Consider the following 7,543-nt stretch of genomic DNA (forward strand, 5'->3'; position numbering starts at 1 on the left):
AGACTTCGTTCGATACTCCTTTACATCAGGATAAGCTCTCAGATGGCGATGATCTATAGCTTGTTCTTGGATTCGTGGAGCATACATTCTTTTCCTTTTTGGTCATGTGATTTATGCATGTATCTTTTATGTACTATATTATTATCATCCTTTGTATCTTGCCATGATTCCATGAGTTTTCATATATGATATTGTATTTATTTTATGTTTTAAACTTATGGATTCTAGTACATTTTGCACTCATTTTGACGACCCTTCACTACAAGATATAGGCCTTATACTGACATTTAAAATGATGAAAATACAAACAACAAAATTTGCCCTCGTCGTCGCAAAAAGCGTCATTATTGACGACACCATAGAAATATTGCTATTGGTGTTGCTATTGGCATCGCTATATGCGTTTCATATAGCGACGCATATAGTGACGCCAATAGCGACACAACCAGTAAATTTGTGACGCACATAGCGACGCCAATAGCGATGCAACCAGTAAATTTGCGACGCAAATAGCGACGGTAACAGGGAAAAAAAAAAATTGTGGATAAGAGCCATACAAAATAGTTTCTGCACTACTGTATACAAAGCGCTTGCAAACAAAAAGAATGTATACTGAAATCATAAAACTAATACATGAAATAAATACATGATCGCATAAAAAGCGATTGGTACAATCATGACAGGATATCACTAATACATAGAAAACGTCTACATAGATCAGGCGACTAAAAAATAAAGGTGTGTGAGCTCCAAGGATCCAAGGGCGAGCTACAAATCCTCATCCCCCGAAAGCTCGTCCCGCCGCAAAGGAGCATCGAACGGATTCTGCAGAAAAAGAAACAACACATCAATCCACCATACAATAATGCATTCAAATATCTCATGGTAACTACAGACAAGAAAGATGAGTGACTTATAGGGCCGCCGCGTCTATATAATCGGTCAATCAATGCATTGAGACCGTGCCTCTCTGCATATCAAGTATCAAGGCCTTGCGGATCGCGATTTGTAATGGAGTGTTGCAAAGAAAACGAAATGCTAACTATTAGAAACATGATTGTCAGTACAAAGAATATTTCAAAAAAACAAACAAGCAAAACAAAAGAGAAACTTACAAAGTCCTCCAAATATGTCCTGTGGCAACCACTCCTAAGATGATGGACCACCCCGGTCTCGAGTCGTGCCCTCGCGCCCTCGCGCTGCTGACTCCAACGTCCTGGTGAATCTGTAGCCTCCTTCCTCAGTCGGCACCAGTCGTATGCATCTAACCACTCGGGCTTCGCAGCCCCACTCTTGATTGTCTTGTGTGCGTCGGATCGTCTATGTGACATGTATGCACGCATGCAATCCATCATCCAGCTCGTAAGAATCTATCTACTGCAGCTAGCACCGGAAACTTCTCGTGCAAGGATGCTACTATGTAGTCCTTGCTCCCCTCCGATATGTTCTTCCAATGATCCAGGACGTTGTGCAAAAAAACTTGTTGGCACAACTCTCTCATGCGAGCCATCACCCTCCTCTCCTCATCATTCATGATGATGGCTCCTGACCTACTATCAACCAGATATCCATAACCCCTAGGAGTCTACCTAAGATGGGTTCTCTCCCATCTCCGTCCACGCTCCTGGGCATATCTAGGAGACCCCTCTATATCTGGTGTACCGACGGGGGTAACCTCTCTCGGAGTGGCACTCAAAGGGGTGCTACCAAAAGGGGTGCCACCTACTAACGGCTGCGCAAAAGCCGGAGTAACTGGAGTAGACGTCCCCACAGGTGTGACAAATCCTAGAGGTGACGTAGCTCCAGCTGAATGATGAGATGGAGACACCACATCCGTGTCTCCATAGTAGCATCCCCCTAATCCCGATGTAGTCCGTCCCTCTGGCCCAAGTCGTGAGTATCAAGATCGTCTGCTCCAAGCTGAAACATTTGATCGCGTTGAAGCAGATCTAGCAGAGCGCCCTGACGAAGAACAAGACAGCTCCTACCATCTCTCTGAATCTCGCGAGCTGGTCTGGAGATATGTGTGCCATCATGTCCTGAAACTCCTCATCGCTCATCCCTCAACTCATCCTAAAAATATCACCTGCACAGATAAAAAATGGTGTTAGAATAATCAATTTAAACTATACAAAGCACAGTAATATAAATCACTTTTAAAAAATCCCTCTTAAAATGCATGTCTTATGTGTTGAGAGAGAGAGAGAGAGTACAAGAGAGATACACAAGACATGCTCCCAAAGAATGATTCATATTGATGTAGAGTTAGTATATATAGGTGAGACCCAAGTCAAGTGAGAGATGATATATATAGTTGTAACATCCCCACTCAAACAAAGATCTCTAGCTGCGAGTGAAAAAACCCTTGGGGAGAACAAGGGAAAAACCCGAGCCCCTACACATACCTACGATACAAAAATGATTTATTATAAAGTTTTCTTGAATACAATGATACATGCCTCAATCAGTGAGACAAGAACTTGGAACAATACCAAGTGCATGTCTTAATGAGCTAAAGCGAGCTTCACTAAGAGCTTTTGTGAAGATGTCTGCAACCATTTGATCACTAGGACAATGCTCCACCATAATGGAACCTTTCTTGACTTCATGTCGAACATAATGATAATGAATAGCAATATGCTTTGATTTACTATGTTGTATATAGTCTTTGGTAAGACTAATAGCACTTTGGTTATCTCATCAAAGAGGTGTACTAGATGATGAAGGATGTCCCAAATCTGTAAGTAGTTGTCGAAGCCAAACTAGCTCGCAAGCTGCTAATGATGCAGCAACATATTCAGCTTCAGTTGTAGAAACCGCAACACATCTTTGTTTCTTGCTGGACCAAGAAACCAAACATCCATTTACAAAGAAACAATTTCCATTTGTAGATCGCATGGATAAGTGTGAACTTGCCCAATCAGCATCTGTATATCCAATAAGTTCAAGAGAAGTTGAAGAAGATAAAGAAGAATCCTCTCGACGACGATAAATAAGACTAAATTCCTTAGTACCCTTGAGGTACTTAAGAATACGTTTTGCAACACTCCAATGAATAGTGGAAGGAGAAGAAAGATACTGTTCCAAAAAGTTAGCTGCAAATAAAATATCTAGTCTTGTGTTTAAACCAATAAATTGAAGACAACCAACAAGATTAGCAAAAGGTTGATGAATGGTTGATTCTTCATTGCGTGTTGTAGATGTACCCTTGGTAGAGCTTGAAAGAATGGGAGTGTTGGCAGAGTGCGCATTTGTCAACCCAAACTTCTTAACAATATCATTAATAAACTTTGTCTGGTGAAGAAGAAGAATGCCTTGCTGTCGGTGTCGTTGAACTTGAATACCCAAACAAGAATGTATCTCACCAAGATCCACCATTTCAAATGTAGTCGATAAAAGCTTCTTCATAGTATCCAAGAAAGCAATATTATTTGACACAAGAATAGTATCATCAACATATAGAGCAAGAATAATAAAATATTTGTCCTCCCTTTTGATGTAAAGATTTGGGTCAGCAAAACATGCAACAAAACCTTTAGATGTGAGGAACTGATCAATCTTAATATACCAAGCACGAGAGGCTTGCTTCAATCCATATAATGCACGATGAAGCTGGCATACAAGATGCTCATTTCCTGCAATCATAAAACCTTCAGGTTGCTCCATATAGATTTCTTCTTCAAGATCTCCATTGAGAAAAGTTGTTTTAACATCCATTTGGTGAATTTCTAGATCAAATAGTGTTGCAAAAGCCAAAATCATACGAACAGTTGTGGAGCGCACAACAGGAGAAAATGTTTCTTGATAATCTACTCCTGCAATCTGTGAGTAACCTTTTGCAACAAGTCGTGCTTTGAACTTATCAAACGAGCCATCAGCTTTGGTCTTGGTTTTATAAACCCATTTACATTTGATAGGAACACGATTTGGGGGGAGTTCGGTAGGAATCCATGTACCTTTGGAGATTAAAGAATCGTACTCAGATTGCATAGCTTCTTGCCATTGATCCCTTTGAGACGAATTGATAGCTTCCATATACGATATTGGATCCTCTTGGACAGACATAGCATCATCAAAGACATCATATTCAATAGAATAGAATCCATGCTCTATCTCAATAGGAAGATCGACATAGATCTCCAAATTTTCATCAATCTTCTTTGGAGGTGAAGGAGGTTTATGATCATCAGAATTAGTAGAATCACAAAGCAAGTAAGGAAATGCACTAAGCAAAGACTGTGTATCATCTGAAACATCTGACGACCATGTGCCACCCATAGTCTTCTCATCAAATATAGCATCACGACTAATGATAACCTTTTGAGAAGAAGGATCATAAAATTTGTAACCTTTGGAATGATCTGAATAACCAAGAAAAATAACCTTCAAACTTGGAGGATCCAACTTATGTCGAGTGTCCTTGGGCACATGAATATAAGCAATGCAGCCAAATGTGCGAAAGTGAGAGACTGAAGGTGTCTTCCCTGTCCAAATTGTTATAGGAATTTTACTAGCAGGTGCAGTAGTTGGAAGATGATTTTGAATAAAGACAGCTGTTAGAAGTGCTTTAGTCCAAAACTTTCGAGACAAACCAGAGTGTATAAGCATGCAACATATAGCATTAAGAATCGTGCGATTTTTGCGCTCAGCAACACCATTTTGCTGAGGAGAATAAGGAACTGTAAACTCATGATGAATACCTTGATCCTTACAGAAGTCATCAAATAGATTGGATACATATTCACCGCCATTGTCACTGCGAAGTGTCTTTATAGAGAATCCAGTTTGAAGCTCCACACTTATCTTGTATTGTTTAAATATAGATAAAGCCTCAGACTTATGTCGAAGAAGATAGACATGTGTGTACCGTGAGAAATCATCAATGAAAGTTATAAAATATCGATATTGAGACTTTGAGGCAGGAAAAGGACCGCAAATATCGGTATGAACGAAATCCAAGAGAGCACAGGAATGTGATGAAGTAGAAGTGTGGAAAGGTGAATGATGGTGTTTTCCAAGTGCACAGTAATCACATATTCCCATACGTGGATGAGATTTAAGATCCATACCTTGCACAAGACCATGATGATGAAGATCAAGAATTTTTGCAAAATCGGAGTGTGCAAATCGTTGATGCCATAATTTGCAATTTGCATCTCCAGGGGCAGTAACAACATTTGCAACTGTATCGTTCAATGATAGCTCAAATACATTACCATGTCGAGGAGCCAAACTGCTATAGTATGTTCGTCTTTCTCTATACGACATTGATTATTATCAAAGCCAACAAACAAACCAAGATCAACTAGACGAGCAACAGAAAGAAGATTTCTTTGCAAATTTGGAACATGAAGAACTCCTCTTAATATTCTAGTGGATGAAACAATCCCCAGATATAAATCACCCACTCCTTTGACTTGACAAGTCGTATCATTCGCAAGGTAAACAAACTTCTTGACAGGAAGAGAATGATAATTGTGAAGCCACTGCGATTGGTATGTCATGTTTCCAGTGGCACCTCAATCAAAGATGAATAGAGAACCATCATGAACATGAAGTACCTTTTCTGGAGAGATATTATGATGGACGAAATTAAGCTCCTGATGAGTATGATCATCATCAGTTGTAGTTTGTTGAACAATATAAGCTCGATAACGTTCTTCATCATATCTGTGTTTATAACAATGACGAGATGGATGATCTGTATGTGCACAATAATCACAAGGAGGTAAACTTTTGGACGAGTGAGGTTGCTTTGTAGTAACTCCATGCTCCTTATCATATTGACATGCCCAGCAATCAGAAGCCACATGGCCTTTCTTATCACAATAAGAACAATGTTTGTTAGGATAAGCAAGACGAGAAGATTTACTACCTTGATTAGGGCGTCCACCCTACTGAAAGCGTGAAGCGGGACGCTTGCGAGCAACAAAAGCAGCATCAAAATCCCTTTGTTCGCGAGTGACCAAAACAGCATTAGATTTTTCCAAATGATACTCATGACGTTGAGAATATTCAATAAGAGATATATATGCTTTGTTAAAGTGGATATCATCCTTGTTAGACAAAATAGTGATGATATTGTCATATAAATGATCTTTGATGGTATGAAGAAGTTGAGTAACAATCTGATTTTTAGCAACAGGAGCACCGACAGCACCAAGCTGATTGATAATGTCTTTAAAAGCCTCGATATGAGAGTGCATAGAAGTACCAACCTTATATTGAAGATTCTTCAAACAAGTTTGGAGATATAAAATTTCGGTGACCGATTTCTTCTCAAACGTTGAGATAAGATACTCCCAAATAGAATGAGAGGTTTCCAGATGAAAGACATCCAACATAAGTGAGTCAGGAAGTGCAGACAATATATAACGACGAGCTGCTTTGTCACGATGAATCCAATCAGTATGATCAATTTTCCATTGTTCAAATAATGGACCATCAGTAATCACAGAATTGTTATTCATCACATCAATAGGTTGAACTGGGCAAGAGAGGTCGCCCAAAACAATATCAAATAATTCGTCACCTTCAAGAATTAGCATCATCTTTGCTTTCCACCCAGTAAAGCCTTGTCCTTGGAAGAAGGGAACCGAACGTTGGCCAGACGGATATCCGTTAACAATTACGCAATTGGCCATGCCTGTATGTCGAGAGAAAACAAATAAGATGAGATCGCAGAAACTGCAAACCATGATCAAGATGAGCGTAGTTGAGACGCATGACAATCAAAATAGGGATATGCACATAAGAACGACGAAAAGTATTGAGTGACTAAAAAGAAAGCCCAAAATAGAGAGGCGTAACGTGCAAGACGAGATGACGCATATAAGAAAAGTACTATTTCGGTCGAGCAAAGAACGTGAACAATAATAAAACATCGCTAAAATTAGCAAGATGTTTGCTTGTCGTAATCAACATCATTAACGAAGACGAGACTGTAATTGGAAATTAACGAACTGTAATTAGAATTACAGTTTTAAATAAAGACTCGCAGATTCGAGCAGAATTGTTGTCTTGAATCTTGAACTGTCATAACTTTTGATCCAGAACTCCGATTGACAAGCGGTTTTAACAGGATTTGAGAGCACGGCGAGAGCTACGCACCTAGAGCTGGTTTTGTTTTTAAAGAAAAAATTAACTAATACTTCTAATTTGAAGAAGTTCATGTATCAAATCATCACTTGTGCAAATAATTCAATCAAGTATAAACAATGAAACAACTTATATTCCTTGTTGTTGCTACACATCCATAGCTTTGATACCATGTTGAGAGAGAGAGAGAGAGTACAAGAGAGATACACAAGACATGCTCCCAAAGAATGATTCATATTGATGTAGAGTTAGTATATATAGGTGAGACCCAAGTCAAGTGAGAGATGATATATATAGTTGTAACATTATGTACCTTTATAAGAGATCTAAACAACGAATTGAGTAAGTGGATGCTCCAAGAATGAAGTATCCTATGGTCCCATGTTAATCTCCTCACACAGCTCTGCATACACTGGAAGGTCGATAGACATGTCACCACAAAAGA

This window comes from Lygodium microphyllum, chromosome 21, assembly GCF_053477565.2.
Source record: "Lygodium microphyllum isolate KBCC chromosome 21, Lygodium_microphyllum_v1.1.10, whole genome shotgun sequence".
Lineage (NCBI taxonomy): Eukaryota > Viridiplantae > Streptophyta > Polypodiopsida > Schizaeales > Lygodiaceae > Lygodium > Lygodium microphyllum.